This window comes from Anopheles stephensi, chromosome 2 (assembly GCF_013141755.1).
Source record: "Anopheles stephensi strain Indian chromosome 2, UCI_ANSTEP_V1.0, whole genome shotgun sequence".
Lineage (NCBI taxonomy): Eukaryota > Metazoa > Arthropoda > Insecta > Diptera > Culicidae > Anopheles > Anopheles stephensi.
Genome location: NC_050202.1, coordinates 59,323,392 through 59,335,653, shown reverse-complemented (window position 1 = coordinate 59,335,653; position 12,262 = coordinate 59,323,392). Strand labels below are relative to the sequence as shown.

General features: G+C 44.6%; 1 protein-coding gene and 1 long non-coding RNA gene across 19 annotated transcripts in view; one reads left to right on the top strand and one right to left on the bottom strand.

Moving 5' to 3' along the window:
* The window catches only part of LOC118506428 (glutamate-gated chloride channel), a 91,196-nt gene extending 80,463 nt beyond the window's left edge, over window positions 1–10,733 (bottom strand). For 14 of the 18 annotated variants that reach the window (XM_036043546.1, XM_036043529.1, XM_036043534.1 and 11 more), the window contains exons 1-2: window positions 10,526–10,652; window positions 8,044–8,588 (exon numbers count right to left, since the gene is read on the bottom strand). The gene's annotated coding sequence lies outside the window, so the exon portion shown is untranslated. Of the gene's footprint in view, window positions 1–8,043; window positions 8,589–10,285; window positions 10,444–10,472; window positions 10,492–10,525 lie in introns of those variants that run through there. The other 4 variants (XM_036043530.1, XM_036043533.1, XM_036043531.1 and 1 more) reach the window with 4 other exon arrangements.
* Window positions 1–12,262, top strand: part of LOC118506439 — an 82,115-nt gene that overhangs the window by 39,319 nt on the left and 30,534 nt on the right. The gene's annotated exons all lie outside the window — the stretch shown is intronic.

Below are 12,262 nucleotides of genomic sequence, written 5' to 3'. Positions count from 1 at the left end.
TCCATTTAAAATAAACATATTTCTCGTCCGAGTTTCACCATTCTCTCTCAACGAAAAGAAAGAAAAAGACATTCTGTTTGTGTGTGCCGACGAGTTTGTTGTTCTTTAATTTTACTAATGCAAATTCGTCATTTCACCATATTGCTATCTGCCGAATGCGCAGTGCGTCCCACATCCAAAAATTGAATCATAACAAAGTCACCGACGTACGAGTAAAAAACCAAAAACAAACAATCAAACCGATGTAATGTGAGCAACAAATCCATCATCGATCGTATACATCTATTTGGCGGTTGTTTTTCTTTACTTTTACTTGTGGCTTGGCGGTAGGTTGTTTTTTTTGGGGGGTACTGTTTTTTACCACCAAACCAAACAACGAATGTTTATGTCCCATTAGCTGGTATCGAAATGGGGCGGAAAACACGTTTTTCCTGTGTTCGACACGCGGGAAAAGATGCTCCCGGTACTAGTAATTGCTGGTATCCCACCAATCCTTATAAGCGATACAGCTCAGTACGGTTTATTAATCATTTCCTTGCATTTTCTTACACGAGCAAAAAAAAAGCCATCTCGAACAGAAGGAAGAAACATTGTTATTGTTGCGGAAACTGGATAAACACACAGACAGCGAACCGTTTTTGCACTGGGCTCGCGTCCGTCTACACGCGCGCGTGACAGAGTCCCAATCTAGCTAAACGATGGAACCATTTTTGATGGTAGTTGAGATGAACTATTTTTAAAAAGACAGATTCACCATCCACACCGCCGCAGTCGCTGATCTTTGCCGATGGTCTGCGCCCCATCGGGGGGGGGGGGGGGGGGGGGGTTATGGGGGCAGTATTTTTAGCACCGGCCGTGTGAGAGTGTGTCGGCGGACAGTCGCAGCAAAATGTCGCACATTCGCGACCGACCCGAACCGGCGTTGGAGAAAGTGCAACGGTTGAACGAACCTGGGGGAGCTGGTGAAAATTGAATTTTGCTAAATGGAATTGCCTTTTTTTTATCGCCCAGCTCACCTGGGCCACCCGATTATGCTGGATCGATAGCATAGTTAATTAGCGAAAAGCACTTAAGCCTCGCCAGCGGATCTCCCACAGCCTGTGAAAGCATTTGCATTAAAGCCGATGAGCGCGCGCGCGGTTTCATTTCAATACGCGCCAAGCGTATAATGCACCCGCCGGGCGCTCGCATCGCATTAGATGACTTAATTTGGCATTTAACTCCGCAACATGTTCCACGGCCGGATGGTTACATTATGCCTGATAAAATTTCAGCCTGAACCGCGGTCGCCTAATCATTGCTGCTGCCGTGTCGCTTTCTCGCGCAAATGCATCATCACCACATGGTGCGGATTTCCCATCGGGCGGCCATCACCTTCCTACTCCCAGCCGGCATAATTAATTTAATCCGTTACCTCCTCCCCCTTCTCCATCCCTCAGCTTCTTCATCCCCCTCGTTTTGATTGCTCGTTTTGACTAATCCCGTGACAACGTTCAAACGCATCCACACCGTAATGGTGGTGGACATACTTCCGCTAAGTGTTCGAAAATAGTGCTTATTAATAACCCAATCAACATCAACGGAACCACCACCCCAACTTGACCCCAGCTCCCATACATCTGTCTGCTTCAACGCTGTCTCGAAGTGTCTGAGAACCTTACCCGTTCGCGTTTTTGTTATCCGTAGCAAAGTTTGTTGTCGGACCCACTCGGAAGATGGTCAAGAAATATGTAGGTTAGTGCAGATTGCTGATGCTCGCACAGGCAACGCGCAGGCAGGCGATGATGACCATTACTGCATGCACTGGCGAACGCTCGTTACGTTTCCGTCGCTGTTTGCGAGTCGCTATTGATGCTAAGACCTTCTCGCTGGTGTGCAATTTTACAGCCTGTCTCAACGGCTTGCAGACACCTTGGCGACGGGCCAATTTCGCCTAGCCGGCGAATCGATCGCAAGTGGTTTTTCCCAACCCCTCCGAGTAGAATGCGAAAGCAAAACAGAAAGACGCGTTAGAAATATTTCGTCCCAAGTTTTTGAGCGAGTTGAGCAAAACAGGGGTGGAAAGCAAGTGACAAAAATTGTCGGCCGTTTCCCATCCCCCCCCCCCCCCCCCCGCCGGATGATGCGCGAACCCTCGGGAAAACACATTCTGCCGGTGGGGGTTTGTGTTTTTCCTTCTTCGCGACCTCTTGATGTGTTAGGATCGGATCCGTCTTCTGACACCTGTCACTTAGCGTTCTCATACATTTTTTGCCGGGTCGATAGATTTACAGTTGAGACGGTGGGGTTTTGTACTGTTTTGAAACTGTTCGTCGATATGCTACGTCTGATTTCTCACCTTCCTCGACGTATGCCGGTAATCTGTAGCCGGGTTTTGTGAGGAAGGAACTGGTATTGTAATGGTGGGAAAGAATTTTGAATGATTAACTGCATCCTTCGCCGAGTGTTTTGTACCACAACGAAGCACTGAAAGGAGGGAATGATTTTGAATGGGAAAAAGCCAATCAAAATCTGATGCTTTGGTTAGTGTGCAAGATTTACATTTTCAATTTTGTTACTAATTCCCACAAAAAATTGTCTTAAAAAGGGTCTTGTGTTTTTGCTATTTCTTAGCTACATTTAATCGGAAAACTTTTCTTCCGTGTGCTGTTACGCTCTAAGAAATCTACGATTCGAAACCTTGCTGAGTCATCTAAATCAATCAAATCCGTTCTGGTGTCTTTTTTATCGCTTGCAATGAATCGACAGAATCAACAGAACACTATAAAACCGAGCTGTTTTAATTTCGGTTAAGAAAGTGTAAGGTATGCACACAAGATTGAATCGTGATTGGAGGGTTTTCAATGCAATGTAATCTATCGACGGTAAGGGTTGGATATTCGTTACTGTCTTTCTAAAGCAATAGTAAAGTAAATACAAGATACAATCGATCGAATGCGGCGAAAGATACACAGCGATAGATATTAGGATAAGACCATTTTGACTTCTTTTTTGTAAACTTCATGTTTCGATACTTTTTCAAAATTCAAATTCGATCATTATCCTTACTTTACTGCCTAAGATCTGTTAGCAATATATTCATCAGATCAAGAATGGTTTTCTTGACTTTTCCAAAGGTCGATAGCTAAATTTTGTAATGAAAATCAAATCGATTCGCTTACCATTTTTGCCTTATCAGTTTCGACCTTATCGTGCCTATTTACTCGGGCCTTGTAATGGTTTACTCATAAGGTTCAATATTGTCAAGCATTCCGAAGTTTTTAAATATATTGGAACGTGAACACACGGAGCAAAATAATGTAACGTTGATTTCAAAGATTCCGAGGTCCGATTAACTCATGTGAACTCTCCCCTTCAACAACCACTATCAACAAGCGATAGTAATACTTCGACGAGTCATTGCATACTTTCAGGCTTTGTGAATCTGATTCATCATCGATAGACATTTCTTCGAGTGAAACAATACAATTTTCTCATCATTTTAAATTCATGAAATTATGCATTCAATAGCAACAAATGGGAATAATTCAGTTCGCAAAAGCCTGATATTTTCTATTGCAAATCTATGGTGTCCTTAATTCTGTTTTCCTCCTTTAACAATAAATTCAAGGAAAGTTAAAATTGGAATAATGTCATTAAATAATACAAACATTTTAATAAATAATATGTAGATTTTACACTTCTTGACATCCGACAACCCAGAATCTTTTTATAAAATAAGCCGTGTGACTGGTAAATTGTGATCTTCTATGTTATAGTAATATATCCTGTGCTTATCTTCAAACATAAAACAGGATAATTTTGATTTGTCCCATGTGCATTTCGTCCCCAGACATCCAGCCAAACCATTCCGAGACACATCGAACTAAGCATGATTTCCGCCCTCCGCAAGTACCGCTCTTTATGCTCCTTTTTTATGTGCTGCTAGACATCTTCATGCTTGCCCATAAACTCAACTCTTAATAGAAAAAAATCAAGATGTTTTCCGTCTGCATGTCAAGATGATCAATATTATTGAATGATGATGTTCTTGGCGTTGATAGACACCTTCCAAATCTCCAGAACGAGCTCATACCGATCAGAGTGATAAAAAGAAACCTTCAAATCGATATGCGGTTTCATTCATCCGAGTTTCGTATCAAAGAAAGGATAAAAATATTTGTTTTAGTGCTCTCGAAGGAATGTAAATTTCGAAATAATAGTACAAAGTGCATTTCCGGTCAATGGGAGAGAAGGTAGATGGACAAAAAAACAACAACAACAACAAGATAACACTTTCCAAAGCCATGTCCAAGAAACGACGATAGGAGGACTTTCAGCTTACCATGCTCATCACCACATAAGAAAAAAAAACATCTCCATCAAATTCTCTGCCGGACGAAAAGCCTCGGCAGTCGGTCGGTGGTGCTTGGGGACCAATCCATCCAACCGGTACCGCTTCACACAAATCCGCTCTAATCCTTATGCGAAAACATCAGTATCCGAGATTTGCTGCCGATTGCCCGAGCCGGCCGATCCTCCAACGAATGGACACACCCAAGTGATCACTTTTTGATGACAAATTGACGATTGACCGAGGGTGTCTGGGCGGGGGGAGGGGCCGACGGTTGCATGTTGGTGATGTTTGTTGCAAACGGGAATCAGTCACAGCAGCACGGAACATTCATTGGCTACGACGGGGCCGGTTCGCTAAGTGTACCGGAAGCCCCCAGTGCCCATGGGGAGGTGTGACACGCTACGGCAACATTATTACCCGATCGACGTAGCGTATCCTCTCATCAGCATCAGGGACACGATGATGGGCACGGTGAGCAACAGCATATTCCGCCAAACACGCGCGCTGCCAGGCTTTTTGCCCCAACGCAACAACCACACAGGCTGGCGGCTGTATTGGGATGGGGTCGGTAGGTTGCCATGGGTAGCCGTGATTTTCATCCTCACTCCCTCCCCCCAGGCTTTTCCCGGCTCATACAAACCGGATACCAACCGGAGACAGGCAGCAGCAGCCATTTTCTATAGCCTAGACTAGTGAACCAAACCATCAGCTTTTGGAATAGACGTGCTGTGCTGCCAAAGAAAAAACGACGCAAGCCAGGCAACGACAGGGGAAGAACCTTTTGCGCTATGTTTATGATGGATTTCGCTATCAATCGCCATTGCTAGCTGGTGTGTGTGTGTGTGCGTCATGCACATTAAACTCTGCACGTGTGTTAGTATGCGTGGGTTCGTGTGAATGCGATAGTATTTATTTATTGCCATTTCACAACATTGTCGTCGTCGGCAACAGCAATAACAACAATAAAAATATCCTCCCTTTCTCTCTCACTCTCTCACACGCTCGTAGTAGGGAAAAATCATTTTATCATGCTCTTTCACTCCCCAGCTCCTGCTCGCTATCTCGCTCTCACACACCCATTCCGCCCTACAGAGAGTGCTCTCGCTTATCAATCGGTTTATTTGCTGTCGTGCTTCTTCTTCTTCCCTTATCTGTTGTGCTTTCGAAATCGATAGCTTGAGGATGATGATGAGGATGCCTCGGTGTGTGTGCACGTGTATATTTGCTACCTCTCGACAGAGGATGGATGGAAAATTGATTTTTAATTACTCCACCCCACCACTATCCGAGATCCGGTGGTAGTGGCGAAGGCGGATTCCCGATTTTCACATCCCTTCGATGGGAGGGGAAGCGAGGAAAACGCGGTGACGGACGTGAATGGAAAATGAGAGGGAAAAACGCCCATTGGTTGGGCAGCTGTTTCCCCACTGGGGCGGTTGTAGAACAAGGGCAATGAAAGCGTCCGGATGATTGGTACACTCAATCATCATTTCCACGGATTACTCGAATGACATTTTCCGTGATTTCTATTCTCCTGTTCGGCCAGCAAGAAATGATGAAGTGTTTTGCGATCGCATTCTCCACCCAAAAAATCACAGTTAGCCTGGCCTGTTCTTGTTGGCAAATATAAAAAAGCATTTTTTTTTAATTCTGTATTAACAAGTTGCATTGTATTGTAGAATAAATAAAGTAGCTATTTATGTATAAAAGTATCAAATAAATGTGATGAAAAACACACAAAAAATGGTCCATGTCAGCGTACCGTATCGAGCTGTTATAAAACCGTCACCATGGCAAACAGCTCGATGGGCTGTAAGCGTGCGCTTGTGTTGGTGTGACAGGTAGAAGAACCCGCGAGATGAGTCCTCTCTGACCCCCCTGCCCCCCTGCTTTCGTACCACCGCTTCTTCTTCCTAGCCAGTGTTTCTTCCTCGAGAAACAGAGCTGGGAGCGAATAGCTCAATTTTCTCGACACGCAAGCCACCGGTCGGAAACCACCGCTTGACACAAGAAAAAAAAACGGAGAAAAGCTATATGAAGGATGAGAATGTAACACTACGCGTTACATATTTAAGCACGCTTCGTACGCCTTTTTAACAGTGTGTTAGTCACCGCCACACACAGACACACACTCACACATACCGAACAGTAGTCAGTGTCATCCGTCAGATGGAATGGAAGGGATTTGCGCGCTCACAGATGATAGGGAAATTTGGAAAATTGTGCCTTACTGTCCCTTCCTCAACGTTGCTCAGTGTGTGCCATTGCTCGTGCTCGGTATCAACCGTACAGCACGTACGAAGTGAAAGCAACGCGTACCAACCACACAAGAGCCGTCATATAAACAGCTATCTCTCAGCACCGTTTGCTCTTCCGTAGCTCGGTAAGCGTACAAAACAATACGGAGCAAACACACTTCCACGAACTCGGAGAGAGAGAGAGAGAGAGGGAGAGGCATTGCTTCGGAGAAAGCAGTAAACAGTGAGCGCAGAGAAAGCTCGGGGGTTAGGGCGTTTTGAACGCTCGTCGTTGCAGCATCCAAGCAGCGTGATGGGAATGCTTGGAGCGCGGGAGCCTCTTCTGTAGTCGTGTCGTACCGTACCCGGGGTTGTGTGTTGTTGGTTGTTGATAACACGCGCGCACGTTCACGTTGGTGTTGGTAGTCGAATGGGGCTACTGCCCGTTGCTACGCGCTTCGGAAGCTTTTCTTCATCCCTTATACGCACACAGACAGCATCCCTTGCTGGTGATGATCGTCCATTGCCCGTGGTGCTGCTTTGCATACACACTGGCCTTATTTCTTACGTCAAACAGCACAACGACGACGAAGTAGGCTGGCAGCAAAAAAGAGGCTCTTTTAAACGCGAGTTGAAAAACGAAACCTGAATTCCTGTCATTTTGTTGTGTCCTGTATCTCTCTCTGTGTGTGTATCATTCATTTTTATGTTTGTTTGTTTTTGCTTCGGGTTCTTATCGCTTTCATTCCGGTTCGTTCGCGTCTTTGTTTTTTCGCGTTTGAACCACGCTCGAACCAGAAACCGCTGTGTTTTTTTTTTCGCGTGGCGTGGTGTCGTAACGTAAGCTTCCCATCTTCCCAGAGCTTAGTGTCGGATAGGGATGAAATGTTTAAAGTTTTATATTTTAACACCTTCCAGGTATGGGGGGGCTTATGTCCTGGACCGGAATCCATTTTCCCAACCCACTACAAGCATATGGTAAAAAAGGGGGCCCAGAAAAAAAAATGCTTCTGATAAAACCCCCATCTAAATGAAAGCAAATTCAAAAGTCCAACCCTTTTTTAGCTACCTAGAAGAACCGTATGTGTTGGTGTGTGCTGAAACGTTGTTGACTGACACACACCAAACAGCAGTGTGTTCTATCGCATTCCGCTAGCGGCTCTCTAGCAACATCATTAAATAACGCAACCCCCTATCGTACGTAACTCGCACACACACACACATCGAGAAGACGGAGCAATTGTTTTGTGACTTCGCTTTTCATTCCGAAAACCACTCGAGCATCGGCCCCGTTTTCCCTACCGATTGCGGTCACTGCCGGAATGTGCTTCTCGCAAGCGTGCTCCATGGAGACGCCTAGTCTTTCATGCCTGTTATAGTAGTTTTTTTTCTCTTTTGCGTTCGCTATTCTCTATTTCTCCCCCACTCTTAAAGCGAAGGACGAAAAAGGTGAAGATTGATCTCGCTTACCTGGAAGATGTAATTTCTTTGGTTGCGTTCAGAGGGTATTTGCTTGTGCTGCCTTCCCAACCGTGTTGACCCTTTACCGGCCAGACGCGTCCTCGCTCGTACACCTCTCCTTCACCCCTCTTTTCACTTTGGCTGCTCACTTGCTTCACTTTTCCTTTGACGGTCGTGGTTTACGGTTTGTGTATCGATAAATTTTCAACGTATTCGGTCGGTCGGTCGGTCGTTGCCTGCTTGCCTGTCGGATTCCGACTTTAAGGCACCCCCTTCACAAGCACCCTCACACGCACTCACAAACACGTTCAAGTGCACATATTTTTCCTTTCGGACAACAACTATCGACACTTTGCGCGGTTCGTCATAAAACGCTAGATCCCGATTTTCGATCGCTAAACGCACGTCACACTATTCGGCGGGCTTCATTTATCGGGCAGTAAATGAAAAATCACGCTGCTGGTGGTGGTGGTGGTGGTTGTGTTCCGCGTTGTTTGTGGGGTCGTTTACGAACATTTCCAGCCGTATTGGAGCGGGCTTTACGCGACTCAGTGCTGGTAAAAATTTAGGGACAAGATTAGTAAAGAAGAACGAGACACTTTAAGAGTTTCGGGCTTTGACGAGCTTTAAATCACAGCCGAATTTTTCGAATTAGACTGAATGAAATTCAATCTCAGTATTGTCCTGTGCATTAGATTTGTTGTATGTTTCTTGCCTTTATCCAAAAATGATATGCAAAAAGACATAGAATAAACCAAACACCCTTCACTCTGCCAGTGTTGTATACCTACTAAATCGTAAGGAAACGAAGTTCCTCCTTTGCAATAATTGGAATTGAAGAAGAAAATTTCCTTGAAGCACAACGGGTCCAATTAGGAAAAAGAAAACCCAAGCAAACGGAATGCTTCAATCAAAATTCCCAATTAGTCCATTTTTAAACCGTAAACGGCAAGTATTTCAATCTTGCTCCTTATCATTGCTATGGGCCGTTAAAAGAAACGATTTCACTCACACAAACGCACACGCATCTTTTCCACAGGAATCTCATCAATCGCTCGGTAAAACTGGACGAGCAATGCCCAAAATTAATTTCCCATTACTTCTGCTCGTTTTTTTTTGTTTGCCCCATCGAAAAATCCTACCATAGATGCCGTATGTTTCGCTTTTCCTTTCTGCCTAGGATTTCCCGTTGTGTGAGTGTTTGTGTGGAAATACCTTTTTTCCGTTCCGATCACTATAAAGCTCATATAAAGTGTAAGGAAATTGTTGTGATCGAGCTCCAGAGTTTTGTTTTTTTGGTTTTGTTTTCGTTTTGTTCCACCGTGACCGCGTTACAAGCCCGCGTGTATGAATACGCGGTCCGGCACACCGAAAGCGTAGGAATGTGTAATGAAAATGACTGGACCGGGGCCAAACTTTTCTGTCCATGGTACCGTTGGGGAGCAGGGATGGAAAAGCCCCACACTAACCCACAAAACATTGGAACGAGACACACACACAGACATGCTGCCGCATTTTTTGCGGTGAATTCTATCTGGTTTCTTTGGCTTTGCTCTGCTGCTAACTTCGCTACTTGAACTGACCGAAAGGTCGACTTCTTCTCGGGCTTTGATCTTTGATCAGTGCCCGTAGTAAATGGGCGCTTTTAGAAAACGCGCGTTCGATGAAGGACCGTCAATTTTGCTTCTTCTTCACCTTCTGCTACTTTTTCCTTCCTTTTGAGATGTGTTTTCTATCGCAGAGGATGGAACGGTACGAAAAACACGGGCACTCCTACGTGTCTACACGGCTACCACACTCGCAAAACGCACGAAAACAACAAAAAGCTACCCCGTGCATGGCTTGCTGCTCTCTGCTTTTCTCTCACTGTCGATTTTTGACGGATTTTCCTTTTGCTTTTCGGTTATGCTACCGCTGCTGGTAGCGTTACTCGCCCACTTGGATCCTGCAGCGAAAACCATCGCGGAAAAACCTTCTGTTTCCTGTGACCCTTGATTTTTTTCGTCTTCATCTTAGCAACCCGAGAGCGATGTGAATGTTTTTACGGGATTACTATTCCAAAGCTACAAACACGGAGCCGCTGGCACAGTAGCCAGCGAAACTGCACAGCGACTGAAGCTGCTGTGCCGTCCCCGATTGGGCAGGGGCGTTGGAAACGCACCCAAGCGTTCCAGATCTTGTTTGCTCCAGTTCGGAAAACTTCAGCCCCACCAACACCACCATCACCATAATTTCGCTGACTGGGACACACCGTCGCACATACACACACACACACTCCGCGCACACGAATCCACGAAACTAAATCTGCTGACTAAGATTCGAGGGGCTGTGCCTGAACGATTGAGCACCCCAGCTTCACCAAACATCCGATTCTGGGGGCTTTTCGTTTGCTGCTGCTTCACTGAATGTGTTTTTTTTTCTTCTTTACTTGCCCTCACACTCTTTTGCACTTCAGATTGGCTCAGCCAGAAAAAAAATAGGCAGGACTCACTGAGTGAAAAAAAAAACCGCTGGTGACCCGCTGGTGGAGTGCCAAAGGCAGAACAGTTCCGACCAGTTCGCAACGCAGACTACACCTGACTGAAATCGATGGTGACCAATTTTTGCCCTGGATGCTGCTGCTGCTGGCTGCTTCGATGTGAGTCCTGTGCGAATTTCAAACTCACCCCTGCTACGATTGGCGGGTTGCTTCGTTCACGTCTTTCTCTGTGAGTGAGAGCGAACGTGAACCGCGTGGTTTTTGGGGCCAGCCGTAGCTGTGATACCGACCCAACGAGAGCGTGAGCGTGTCGATAGGATCGGTATTGAAGGTACGATTTTTTGTTTGTTGGAATGCTCGTTGCTTTGGCTCTGATTTTACTCTTCAATCCGGTCATTAAGGTACACACACCACCGATCTGTGCTCGTGCCCAATTTGTTGACACTCTCTCACGCATTGCGTGCTCAATAGCGAAATGCTCACTCTCGCTCTCGCCCTTCGTGTTTGCTCTCCTTTCGAAGCTCCTGTGCATGTTCGCTAGATTTGCGCTCACGTTGGTGATTTTTCTCCTATGTGTGGAGCACACAGCCGTAGGGTGGTAAAATGATGGAGCATTCTGGGGAGCGTCCGATCTCACGCCAGATGAGCGAACACATGGAGTTAGGGCTCGAAGCCAGTAGCTTCAAACTGATTTACTAGAAATTATTTATTATCATCATAGTGAAGACAAAATTAACGAAGTAATAATTAAACCCAAAACTTATGCTACTTCTTTGGTACAAAAAATTAGGGAAACGATGATAGTCAGTTATGGGCACATTTTTAAAGAAAAAACTACCAGACAAAAATTTCAATAGAGAAGACGCTGCAACGATAGCTTCATTTTTGAAACCAATTTGATATCCTTGTTTTCTGTTGTATTTAAAATTTATTTTAATAACTTTTTTGAGGCATTAATGTGTGCTCATAACTAACATTTATGAGTTGTTTAACATTTTAAAATAGCTGATTATTTAACAGCAATACGGCTAGGCCGTTATTAAAAAATTAAAAAGATAATATACTAATCAACAATTGAATGTAAGTGTAACGATACTTCTTTTAGCATGTGACAAATGTTTACAGTTTTTGTTTTTTTGCAAAAGTAGCACACTTTAAAAACGATCAATTTTTATAAAGAATTTGTGTTTTGTTTAAAACACGGCGTTGAGCCTTTTTCTGCAACAGTTCAATAAATACTCAGTTCCGTAAATACTTTCAATCGTTTTTGTTATCCGTGTCACGGATTTTCTATATTTCATTACTCCCATAAGCTTTATATCTAATATTGCTATTCATTCTGAGTCGTTTCCTAAATTGAAACAGTAACTTACATCACCAACGATTTAACATGCAAATCTGCACGTCTAGCTTGTGTACCATCATAACAATAAACTTGTGCATAAAAGGGGTTTTACTATAAGTACGTAGCCTTTTTTCCATTTTTCCCCAAACAAAAAACAAACCAAGTGACAGTATGACCTTCAAGCTTATCGGCAGGTGGTACTTCTAAAGCTGTTTATGTTTTTAAAATTCCACACCACAGTCAGCCATTTTTTCGCCACTCTGCGCCCGTTTTCATCGCCCTTTCGTTCCCGCTAAATGTAGTGTAGTAATCCTGGCCTTCTTTTATTATTGCCAATCGACTTCGATTATCTTTCCCGAAACGGCCGATAGAAGGTGGCCAACGGCGCTAGAGTAGCAAGAGAA